This window comes from Protopterus annectens, chromosome 11.part0 (genome assembly GCF_019279795.1).
Source record: "Protopterus annectens isolate FY-2018-M chromosome 11.part0, PAN1.0, whole genome shotgun sequence".
Lineage (NCBI taxonomy): Eukaryota > Metazoa > Chordata > Ceratodontiformes > Protopteridae > Protopterus > Protopterus annectens.
Window position 1 is genome coordinate 952,356,973 of NC_056745.1, and position 12,985 is coordinate 952,369,957.

Sequence of the window (12,985 nt, forward strand, 5' to 3'; positions counted from 1 at the left end):
CAAATATAGTTAGAAAGCCTTTTGGTGTCCGGTAGGCTCCTTCAATGCCTCATACACCAGTGATAACTGTTGTGTCTGGACTTGGTTACTCTGACTGTTCATCATTTTCCCCTGGTTCTTCTGGTTTAGCACCTACAGCCACTAAGGACTGGGGCAAGACATGTCCTCTGTGGCTGTAGAAATGTCCTCTGTGGGCAAGACAGAACAACTCTTGTTGATCTCAGGGAAGGGGGTAGGTGAAGGTCTACCACATAGCCAGGAAAGGAAGCCTGAGCCCTGGGATGACCTTTTCCGGGTAGTGTCCTAGGAAAAGAAAACAAAAGTTAAAAACTCATTTTCTCCTGTTTCTATTTCTGTGGATAGAGAAGATTTGCTGAAAAACTGTTTTCTACTTTTACTTTGCCTAGTTCCTCTTTACAAGTTAAACAAGAAAGACTCCACTCCCCCCATTCTGACTCATGTTTTTAGTCATAAAAGCAGTGATTGGAGGGAGAATTTTGTACTTCAGGGCTTTCTTTACAAGTTGAAGATTCTGATTCTGAGGAAAGTGTTGCTTCAAATTTCCCTTCAGAAGATCTATTTTTCTGAAACCTTATCTAAAATGAAAGAAGGTTTTCAATGGGAAAAGAATGATATTCCTATTTTCCAACAAATGTATTATGATTTGTTACAGATGGATATTCCAGAACTGCTTGAGAGAATGCTTCCCTGACAGCTTATAGTTTTCCTTACATCAAAGTCCTGCCCCTAGGAAGTCTGCTAGATTATAAAAGGTACCTAAAACTCATAAATACTTGTTTTCTAAACATAAAATAGACCATGTAGTGATTTCCTTATCCAAAACTGCTTCTGATAGAAAACTGCTAATGCTAATCCCATTCCCTCTGACAAGGTTTGGAGAGACTTAGACACATTTGGGAAGAAATTTTATTCTTCTGCCACATTAACTTTCAGAATTTTAAACTTCTATGCCCACATGTCAAATTTTATACTTTTGTCTTTGAAAGCAGTTACAAGTTAACTCTTAACCTCCCCTATCATGAGCTGAACACTTTTTGAATGCCTTTTTTTTCTATCTGCTTCTCTTGTAATTAGACATTTCTTAAAGTGTTCTTTTGATGCTGCTGATACTGTCTCAAGGCCTGCTGCTTCTGGGTCAGTTGTGAGAATATTTGCTCGCTTATGTTCAAAAACTCACCCTGAAGGTGTTAAGGCTGAGATTTTAAACTCTCCCCTGGACAAAACGTTTCTGTTTGCCCCTTCTGCAGCTGAGGTTCTTAAAAGATTTGATGAAGAGGAACACTGATTCAAGAGGTGACCCAAATCTTTCAACCTTCGTTTATTAAGGCAAACACATTTTTTTCTTTCCACCTCATCTCCCTTTTTCAAAAAGAAATTTAAGCAGCAAGCTGTCAATAGACAGGATTTAAAAAAAAAGCAGTGGCAAGGAGGCTCCAAGAAGAAAGGGAATGCCTCTCAAAATCAAGGGCAGTTGGAAACATCAGAATGATTATTTGCCTTTTCAGGTCCCCCTCTCATCCCCCACTCTGGCAAACTCTCCCTTTCCCTCTCTCTTTGATTCTACATCTTCCTTTGTGGCACCAGATTATTACAGATAAATGAGTTCTGAATGTCATTCAACAGGGGTACAGTTGGCAATGGGAATCCCTCCTTCTTTCCAGGGGATTCCTCCTTACCCAGTAAACCAAATATCCCCATTTCCTAAATTTCTGGAACAAATGTTATCTCAGGGGTTTATAGAACTTGTGCCTGCTTGCCAGATGGGCAAAGGATTTTATTCAAGGATTTCTCTGTTGCCATAGAAACAGGGGACTTGGAGGCCTATACAAGACCTCTCCTTTCTCAATCTTTTTGTCAAAGTCCCAAAGTTCAAGATGTTATGCCTTCAGGCCCTGTTACCTCTTATTCCTTTACTAGTTTGGATAGTAAAGATAGACTTAAAAGATGCCTGACATCAGATTCCCACTGGCAAACATTTCAGAAATTTCTTAATATTTTCTGTATCAGGCTGGACTATCTTCTGCTCCAAGGGCATTTACAAAGCATCTGGGTCCAGTAATTGCTTATTACAAATTTCAAGGCATTCACATTCTTCCCTGTGTGGACAACTGTCTTATATTTGCAGATTCTTTTTCCAGTTGTCAGGAGTTCTTGGCAAATGTGCAGGATCTCATACTCAGTCTGGGGATTTCAAGTGAACCCACAGAAGTCTTCTCTTATTCCTTCTTATGGAATAGATTTCTAGAAATGTCTGCCAGATTACATCCCAGGAAGAGCTTTCTTTCTTCTATTTGAAGTAGCATTGTATCAAAATATCTTCCTGAGATTTTTCAATCAAGATCTGGTATCTTCCAAGGAATTTCTCAGGATTTTGGGATACATAGTTTATACAATTCTTATGATACCCTTGGCTAGAATTTATATGATGAAAATTCAGTGGCATCTCATATCAGTCTGGACTCAGCATCTAGATCTTTCATCTTTTCAGATCCCTCTTCTGAGGTTTGTAAAGTGAGAGAGAGAGAGAGAGAGAGAGAGAGATTATATGGTGAGTAGATCACTTCTCTTGGAATCCAGGTCTCCCATTCTCCCTTCTGCCTCCTCTTCAGTCTGCCACAATGGATGCTTCAGATCTAGTGTGGGGAGCAGTTTCAAAAGGTGTAAAATGCATGCTCTGTACAACAAACAGGACAGACAAAAGCACATAAATGTCAGAGAGATAATGGCAGTAATAAATGCTTTGAAATCTCAAAATCATCTCTGGGTGTAAGTACAGAAGTGTCAAATTATCAATGCTTGTTTTTTACTTTTTAATTTGATTCAGAACTGGGTTACACAAATAATTTTAAGAAGCAATATACAGAGAGGTATTTATTTAACAGATAGGTAATCATGAAACCTACAATATGTAAGCAAAGATCTTTACTTGTTATGTATTTACATGGGATGGAGTATGGCAAAATAGATATTTTGCTATGGGTGCCAGAGCCTCATGATGAAATATCATGACTTACACTGTATTTTCACAGGGAGAACAGCAAAATGGATATCTTGCCATGAGTGTAATATGTGCCACACTCCTTTGTTACAGCTGTGGAAGGAGGGACTACAACCAATGGCATAACTATAAGGGGTGGAGGAAAAGTCCCCCATCTGCATTTCACTGTCATTTTTCCCACGAGCAATCTGCAATTAAAACTTTAAAAGCTTAGTGCTGCTGTTTTGCTGGCATTTACATTTTAAAATCAGTTAAGTTTGGTAAAGAAACATGACCACATGTCAAAACTAACACATACAGCAGCCTTCCACTAAATGGAAACAAGTGAGTAAGCGCTTGATACAAACCTGTATGTTTTCCACATTTCCGTATTTTATATATAGTACTTTTCTGACTAGTTATGTAGGGATAATTGGAGATATAACACTGTTTTGCACTTTACAGCAATGGAGCACTATACTATTTTTTAATTAGAAAATATCTATATCTTCTTCTTCTTTCGGCTTTTCCCAGTTAGGGGTCACCACAGCGGATCACCTTGTCCGCTCATGATTGGCAGTGGAGTTTTACGGTGTCGAGTTGCCAGCCCGGCACCCAACCTTCCACAGAAGGCACACACATGCACACACTCACACGTAGGGCCAATTTAGAGTGTCCAATCCACCTGCAGCATGTCTTTGGGATGTGGGAGGAAACCGGAGCACCCGGAGAAAACCCACGCGACCACAGGGAGGACATGCAGACTCCGCACAGAAGGCACCCCAACCGAGGATCGAACCGGAGAACCTCATTAGAAAATATCTATGTAGAATGCCTAAATAATAAGCAAAGATCTGGAGCCTGTAAACTGTGTTACTTGTAATCATATTGTGATTTTTACTGTATGTTCTACCTCGGAGCTTTTATCCCTGGACCACCACTGAAAATCGACATGTATCCAGTCAGACTATACCGGTTAACAAATGTAAAATAAATTAAATAAATAAATAAATAAATAAATAAATAAATAAATGTGACTGGCAAAACTTCTGATACGTTGGGTTGATAAGCCTGATGAAAGTGAAGATCAGACAGAAGATACTTTTTACAGGGTCAAATCATGGTACAGTGAAGTTCAATAACAGATCCATAATAACTTCTGCACTTGAACATTAATTGCTAATACAAAACCTATTATTCTAACAACTTCCCAAGTATATAAGGGCAATGTTTAAAATCTCTTCCCATTCTTGGTCCTTTGCCCCCAATTATGTTTTGGCTTTGCCTTTGAGGTTAAAAGCTATGTCCCCATGACCAAACCTCCAACAACAAATGTCTCAGAACAGGGATTGTCAGAGCTCAGTAGTGTTATATTGTTAACAACCCATGTCCCATCTTTGTATTATTATTATTATTATTATTATTATTATTATTATTATTATTAGCAGTAGTAGTAGTACTGAACAGTGCAGTGTTAAATGCTGGTCTTTACTAACATTTTAATTTAGGGTCACCACCTTTTTAAATGCCCAAAGTGTCCTGCACAAAGAGGGGCAAGTGGTATTTAATGGTTGGCATAATTCTTAAAGTGCTTACTTTACAGACAAAAGGTGTGGGGTTTGATCCTCACATGGGGTAATTAGTTAGGCTTAAATGGTCTACAAGGACAGTTAGCCTAGTACTAATCTATGAACTTGTGAATCCTATTTTAAAAATATTTAGGCACACACACTCATGAACATTGCCTGTGGATGTCACTCCACCCCCCCCCCCCACTTCACATACACATTTAAACTAAACACACTATTCTGGCTACAAGAGGAAGGGGTATAATTGTCTGGAAATGGTTACAGTTTTAAAAATCCGGGCTGAAGCATTTGAAAACTGCTCAGTAGCATTTCATGAATTAGGGTTACCGCCTGTCCCTGCTGGGCAGTTGTGTCATGTAAAAAAAATTCTAAGAAATGGCAAATGTACTGAGATATTAGAACACAAATATGTTATAAGTTTTCTTTAATAGTTCCATAAAACAGTTATTTTGCATCTGAAACACCTAAATGGTATAAGACAGAGCACAAGCAACTCGAATGTTAACAGACTTTTACTTTGGCAAAAAAGCGAAATTCTGCCCTTTGCACTGGCGGTGAGTATCTTTTGTACTTGAAAATATCACAAGTCTACATACAAAAAAGTCCCATTTTGGGCATAAGTGCACACCTGCCATGGGAAGTTGGGAATAGGGTTACCACCTTTTCAAATGCCCAAAGTGGGACATTTTTTTGTAGAAATGTCAGATTTTGCAAGACAAAACATGCCCGTGACCAGTACAAAGGATAGAACTTCACTTTTTTGCCAAAATAAAAGCTTATTCTTGTAGCGTTTGAGTTGATTTTGCTATTTCATATAAAATTTAGGTGTTTCAGATAAAAAAATAACAGTTTTATGAAACTATTAAACAAAACGTAGGAAATATTTTTGTACAAAAATCTCAGGACATTTGCCATTTTTAAAATTTTTTCGCAGGATACAACTGCCCAAAGAGGGACTGTCCCTCGCAAAGTGGGACAGGTGGCAACCCTAGTTGGGAACTATTTTTATAGCAATATATTCAGTTTGTGAAGACTACCGACTTAATAGAATCAGAAAACTTAGGTAAACTGCAAAATAAAGTATTTAGATTTACTGCTCCTATTACACTACCAGGCATCGATTAATTAAAATATTAACATTGCTCTGAAGACGGTCTAACTTGCTGTTTAGCAAAAGTTTGCCAAGACTCTGGAGTAACAAGCGACACTTAAAGTGATGACGTCACGAAACGAAAGGTTTTGCTTACGCACTCTGGTTTGTATGTCCCTTTAAATCGTTAGGTCACGTTACTCTCAAAGGCACATCAGAGGTTTGTTGGAAGCAGCGAATTGCGGTAAGGGTTAAAGGAAACCGAGGAAGAATGCGAGTGGTTGGTTGGTGACTATGGTGGTATGACACATATTTTAACTGGCTAAACGCTTTTTAGCTAGGCATTAAAATGAAAAAAATAAATTTTAATCAAGGTGGAAGCCGAATATGAGTCGTTCGTTAGTAATATGTGTGATTCCTGTTTTCATTGACGTTAATTTCCTACAGTTGCAATGCCAGATGTTTACACTGGCAAATAAACAGGGGGATGAGAACCTGTACATAATCATGCAGATTTTGTTTGTGTTTCTTAACAAATAAGTGCAGTAACCCGCTCTTTTGTATTGGATTTAAGTTTGGCGGGCTTCACTTTTTAGTTCTAAACCTCCGTATAGTGGAGATGTGAATAAAGGCGTAAAGGAGATGCATGTTTTTCCTAAAGCCAGTAAAGTATTTGACAGAACCTGGGAGGCCGTAATGGGATTAGGAGCCCTGGTCTTCTGCCTTCCTGTTGATACAACGTAAGTCGTGCTTCTTGTTAAAAAGACATACTTGTTAACCGATAGATTAAGACTGAGAAAACTGTAGTGAAAATCTCTGCGCTGAATTATAGTTCAGGCTGAAGACTTGCCACCAAGAAAATTAGCTTGTTGTTAACCATATTGTGATACTAACACTTCAACTTCTAACGAGTATGTTTCCTCTCTGTGTAAAATAGAGATTGAGGGCTGTTACAGTGAGATTTCTATGGTATCGTACCTTGCACGTATTAGTGAGACGTTATGTTGTATTATTGTGGGAAACAGATTTGCCTGAAACACCTGTGCTGTTACTCGGTCAGCTGACTGTGGATCGAATTATCGTGGGTTGTGTTTAAATACTTTTGTCTTTAGTTTTCGCGGGTATACATTCTTTTTGTTACATGCCAGTATGTTATAACTTGAGTCAGTGGATTTCTTTATTGATGTGCAGGATATTTGTAACCTACGTTGGTAACTCAAGTGTTGTTTGTTGTCGTACCCGTTAGCAAATGTGTGTGAGATTAAAGACTTGCAGTCCTTCTGTATACAGGTGTGTGTATCTATATCGGTTTCGTTTCTCGATTTTGCGGTATTGCTGTATGCTTTTATTTGTATTAAAATATTGAATGAGTATCTTGTACCCGTTTTATGTTATCTGTGAATGTTCTAGTGCTGTTATTCCGTGTGTAATGTTATTTATTTCACACAATGGGAATGTCAATGCCACCTATATTTGGGTTTGCTAAGTATATTGGCTAGCGCATTTTTTTTTTTACCAACAGGTATCTCAAAAAAACGTGTCTTATCCTGGTACCATAAGCTTGTCATCACCACAGACAGACGTGGCCTTTAAAAATTTAAAGAATTGACATTGGTGTGTGTTGTTCTTTAGTGGTTAGGCTATGATTCAGTGAGTACATAACTTCGTCCGCTAGTGAGCAATTTATTCAGCACGGCTTGCGAATCTTTTATGATTCGATGTAAAAAACACATTGATAGGATCTTGAGTTGGTGTTTAGATTTCCTTTTTTACTTGAAGTTGCTGGCAGAACTTTATTGTTTATGGTTTTAGATTTAATTTTTTTAAATAAAAGCAGGGAAAATGTGCTTTGCTTGAAATTTTCAAGGGTTGTGAATAATTTATAATATAAAGAACACCTTGAAAGAATCAGGATTATCATGCTAGAATGAATACTGGGGTTGGTGTTTAGATGTTAGTGGCGCAACATGTAGCGCACTTGATTATAGTGCTGAAGGCCATGGGACTGGTTCACATTGTCAAAACGTAGTACCGTGTGAGGTGAGAAAGATGAGAGTTTCTCATGAATGGGTGAGAATAATACGAGGCTTAGATTGCGAGTGTGGAATGAACATGCAAAGAAGGGAAAAGCTGAGTGTGAAGTGCCAGACGAAAATGTAAGAAAAGGAATTCCTCATGAGGAAAAGGGGCTGGTCTATTTAAGTATGTAACCTTTTAATATGAAATGTGATCATCTGCAGTATAATGCTCAGTAAGTAGTAAAAAAAAAAAAAAAAGTGACTTTACTTCATCAGGTCAGTAGTGAGGCTAAAGTACTTGGTGGTTTGCAAGTTTGTATGCTAGTAGTGATTACTAGTTTGGGGGTTCATTTGTGGGACATAGAAACTGCATTGATTTTCTTATGGAAACATTACGACCATATGTACTTTTGTATTGATTTCACAGTTTGTAGCTGATTTTGAAGAACTTTTGCTTATTTGCGCTTTTTTCAGCCTTTTCATTTAGAATCAGATGGTTTGAAATCATATGCTAGCAGAACAGTTGTCAGTATTGTTTAGCATTTGGAGCATATGGCTGGAGGCTAAAGCAGTAGCTCCTATCTTGAATGCAGTGTTTTTGAGTCGGTTACCCTTTTGAAAGTATGCAAAAAGAACACACTGGTTTCTGCTTTTATGGATCTTATGTCTTGTAAACAGAAAAAAAATATTAAATTTTGCCTCTGTAATATTTTACTGGAGCAACTGTCCTGTTTCTCCCCACTGAGTGTTAGAGCCCTGGTTTTGCATTGATGTGATATGGTAATGACCAGTTTGGTCCTTTGTTGCCATCCTCAAAACAAAACTTAACAGAATTACAGTGCAGAGTTGACCGTGGGCTTTCTAATGACGGTCATTCTGTCATCTTGGGTTTATTAATGTCATTGTCCAACTGCTTACATCGTGACCGTTAGCAAGTCACTCAGTGACAGGGCCTCTGGATTACATTTGAAAAGACTTATGCATAATGCTGTAACAAATAAGTCTGTTTATGGTATTAAAGAATTACTAATGCCCCGAAGGGAAAATTGGTTAATTTACACACTGCATTTTTATGCACTCGTCATCTCAAGTTCCTAGTCAGTTTGTTTGTTGATTGCATCTGTAAATGAATTTAAGTGGTATTCATGAAGCCAGGTATGTCATAAACTTGGTGGAGGATGTTAGCTTCAGGAGGCAGGACTGCTGCATGGCAGCATAACGCAGGTCATTTGGAATGATATACTGAAGTGGCTTGGCAAACTTGCACTGTTAGTGTAGTACATTTCACAGAAAGAAGCATCCATGGACCTTAACACAATGGTGGGTTAAATCTGGTGTATGGAGTGATGTACTGATGATTGCAAGGTTGTGTGGATGTTGCTTCTTTGCCCTACTGGTGGCTGTAGGGTTGTGTGGATGTTGCTTTTGTTTGCCTTAATGGGGGGGGGGGGGCAGTGGAAGGGTCAGAGTGGTGGTACAGTCCCAGTTAAATTGAGGAGGATGTTTAGCAGTATGAGTCTTTATCTATTGCTGTGAGCATCATTAGGGTAGGAGGCTAAACTGCTTACTGACGTGATGCATGTGAAAGCTGTATGTATTGACCGCTGTCAATTCTGACTGGAGACGGGCACTGCATACTGACTGTAGCCATCCCAGCCGCCAGGTTAGACAGTAGTGTGTACATAGCCCAACTTAGAATGATGTCAAGCTGTGGACCAGAAGTCTAAGATGGGTTGAATGTTAATGGGGTGGGTAAAATTGAAACTTGAAGGAAAATGGGAGTTGGAGGAGGTGGGTGGACAGGTGTGTGTGTGTGTGTGTGTGTGTGTGTGTGTGTGTGTGTGTGTTTTTGACTGAATTTAATTAGTGAAGATGGTGGAGATGGTTCTGGAAATTCAGGGAGTCATGGGAGGTGTATTTAGAGGATTCTATAAGGGTATGCGGGGGGGGGTATAAAATAGAATGAGGAGCAGAAGTCAAGGAATGCAGTGACATGAATAATGGAAAGGAAGCAGCTTTTTTTCCCCCTCTCCCTGCTAACTCTGCCCGCCATCCTTAAGTCATTCCAAATAAGGCTAATTCACTTAATTCTCCTGTATGAGGGACTATCTCTGTATCGTACAAGGAGGGGTAAGAGCCCTGTAGGGCTGTTTCAGTACAGGCTGTCATGAGGGTTACTGTTGCCTTGCTTTTAGGATAGTTGGACAGAATAGGGGGAATAATAGACACCAGTACAGAGCAAGTCTCAATGGGGGAACTGGGGACCTTTTTTAAAAAAAGACAAAGTACAGGGCTTAGGCTGTTTTTCAGGTACCTCAGTTATTGGACTAGTGTGCTGTTGTATCTCCTGACAGAAATTATTTAATAGGTTTCTGGCAACTGCAGAAGTCCTTGAAGACTAGAACATGGCAAGTGTGGTACCCTTGTTTTAAGAGGGATGAACCAGATAGGTTTACAGGCCTGTACCTCCAGGGTTCTAATGGCATTAGTATAGAAAATCTTGGAGAGACTCATAAAAAGAGAGGCTGTTTAAGAGCAACAGTCTGCATAAGTTCATGTTCAGGAGAAATTGTCAAACCTGATTAAGTGTTTTGAGTGGATTACAAGAAAACTTGACAAGTGCTATTATTTGTGTAGTGTACTAGTACTTCTCAAAGACCTTTGACTGGTCTTCTTCTGGTAACTGCACAAAGAACTGCAGGTATGGGTGACAAGACTGAGCCTGAGGAACTGGACTACACAGTGGTTGAAGGGTAGGATACAGAGAATTGTGAGAGGGTTAATGTCAATAATAAGTGAAGTGAATAGTGGAGTACTGAAAGGGTCAGGCTTGGATGTATTACTTTAAAATATGCATGAGAGGATAGAAAATTGGATCAGACTCTTCAGTGAGAAAAATATATGCAATGGTGGAGGATGGGGACGATGACTGTTGGAGTCTAAAGAAGGGCTTGGAAAGATTGACAAAGTGGACAGATTTCAGTTGGCTTACTACAGCTAAATGAGAAGTACTGCGGTTGGCCTACAACAAACCTGTTGTGCCAGAGAGTAAGAAAACGAACAATGGTTCTTTATCGCACCTTGTTTAGATCACAAGGTGCAGAGTGAGAGCTGTGGTAACCCCAGATAGAATGATGAAATATATCCTCTCGGGGATGGACTACAACATGCAAGAGAGGATACTCCTGTATTACTGGGACCTGGGCAGGCCTCACCTTGAGTATTTTGTGCAGCTCTGGAGACTATATGGGTGGGGGCATTGGCTGCTGGATGTAGCCCAGAAGAAAACCACCTGAACAATGTGTGGAATGGGGAGAGAGAGAAGGGTTTGACCAGAGGTTGGTGGATTTGGAACTCCATCATTGAGGACCACATGATATGGATGGGCAAAATCATATTGGGGAGATAAGAAACGAGTCACTCTTGAGCAGGAAGGATGGAAGTAGTGGGGATGCAGTGTGTAAGGACTAACTGCTACCTCGGTCTGCAGAAGTATTTTTTACAGAGAGTGTTGTGGATCTATGTAATGGACTATGAGAGCAGACAGCAGAAGTTCACAGAGGTGATCAGGTGTGCATGTTAAGAGTAAGAATAGGGTAAGAAAACTGTTTGAGTCTTGTAATGCTGAGACCAAATCATCAAAAAGTTTAGATTTTCGTATGCCAGGTCTAACATTTCTTGGAATATTCTCTGATATAAGTTCAGGGGATAAACTACCCCCCCCGTGAAGTAAAAGTTTAAGAAGAGCAGTGTTTGGTATTCAGTTTTTTTGTTTGGACTGTCTATGGTAAGGTGAGAATACTCCTATCCTTCACTAATGTTTGTAAAGGGCAGGTTCCTTCTCTTACAGAAAGCTGCACTGTAAAAGTCTAGAAAATTCTGTTTGGGTAAAGTCTGGCTAACTGTTCTGAAAAGGTTTGGAATTTCCATATCATGAAAAGCTTTTGTCAAGTCCTCCTGCTTTTCCTCCCAAGAGGTTCACTCATGCTGTGAATCACAGATCTCTCTCTCATAATGTCTGAAGGTGGCTGCATCTGCTCAAGGAGACTGTGGCAAAGGGCCACCCTCTCTCATCCCTTTTAACGGTTCTGTTTGCCTCTTGTTGCCTAAGCTGGAAAGCTAGCCATTTATTGTCTTACTTTCCCATTTAGTGCAACTTTGCTTACAATTTTCAGTCATATTTCCAGATTTTTCCATATATTTTGAATATCCTTCAAAAGATCAACATGCTCTCTTGCTTCTTCCTCACGTAGTCTCTAGATCCAATAACTTCAACCTTCTACCCCCCTGCATTTGATATCTCCCTTAATCTTTTTTACACAAGATTCAACCTGTTCTCATTTTATCTTGTCTTGTCTAGCATAGGATAGGCACTCGCCTGGCGCTGAAACTGTGACTAAAACTGCTTTGTACCGTTTTGGGAAGTTTTCCCTTCTGTGATTTTTGAGTGTAGAATTGGTTAAAATTGAGGGGGAATGGGGGCTTGTCCCATATGTGGTTGGTGCGGTGGACTTGCTTCATGTGTGGTTGGTACAAGTGGGATCATCTTTTGTTAAAGCTGCTTCAGTCTGCACTAGTAGGGCAAGTTTTGTTTAGGCCCTGACAGTAGTAAATGTGTGGGCACTGTGCTAAATTTAAGCAAGTGGTAAAACTATGAAGACTCTAGGCAGTTGAATACAAAGCCATAAGTGTCTTGAGGGAAAAAATCAAATCTTTTCTCAAATAACTAGTCTGCTAATGTGGAGAAAATTAAAAATATGATCTGTAAGAGAAGTGAATCATTAAAAAGGAAGATTCAATTATTGCTGTCAAGCATTAGAATCATGCAACCTTTGACAAGCTCCTCTGGGGCTGCTCAAGTATTTTGGCAGCCCTCAAAACAAAATGATAAGCATTCTGTCATAAAAATACCCATTGACCCCATCAGTGTAATTTGCTTCTTGAGATGCTCAGGAAAGGCATGATGTATTAACAGGATGAGAACGTTCTAGCAAAACTCCAAGATGGCTTAAGATAGCAAGAGTTGCAAATCTTTAAAACAGAAAGCATCACAGATTTATCACACATTGATGAAAAAGATAAACATTTTTAAATGGACTGCTCTCCATTTACCAGCTGTGAACAGATAAATCACATCTGAGTTGCACATTATAATGCTGTACCAAAATACATTGCTTATTTTAAGTATGAAGGGTAACTAATCCTTAAGGTTCACTTATATTGATTAGAGCTATGTTCTTTTAGAGTGCGCAAGTGACTTTTTCGTATTTATAAAGCACAGTTTGTAAGG

The 12,985-nt window shown here is 39.2% G+C and overlaps 1 protein-coding gene across 4 annotated transcripts in view; it reads left to right on the forward strand.

Moving 5' to 3' along the window:
• Positions 1–5,834: 5,834 nt before the first annotated feature.
• Positions 5,835–12,985, forward strand: part of TMEM243 (transmembrane protein 243) — a 248,159-nt gene continuing 241,008 nt past the window's right edge. Inside the window, exon 1 of one of the 4 annotated variants that reach the window (XM_044088342.1) lies at positions 5,835–5,921. The gene's annotated coding sequence lies outside the window, so the exon portion shown is untranslated. The other 3 variants (XM_044088340.1, XM_044088341.1, XM_044088343.1) reach the window with 3 other exon arrangements.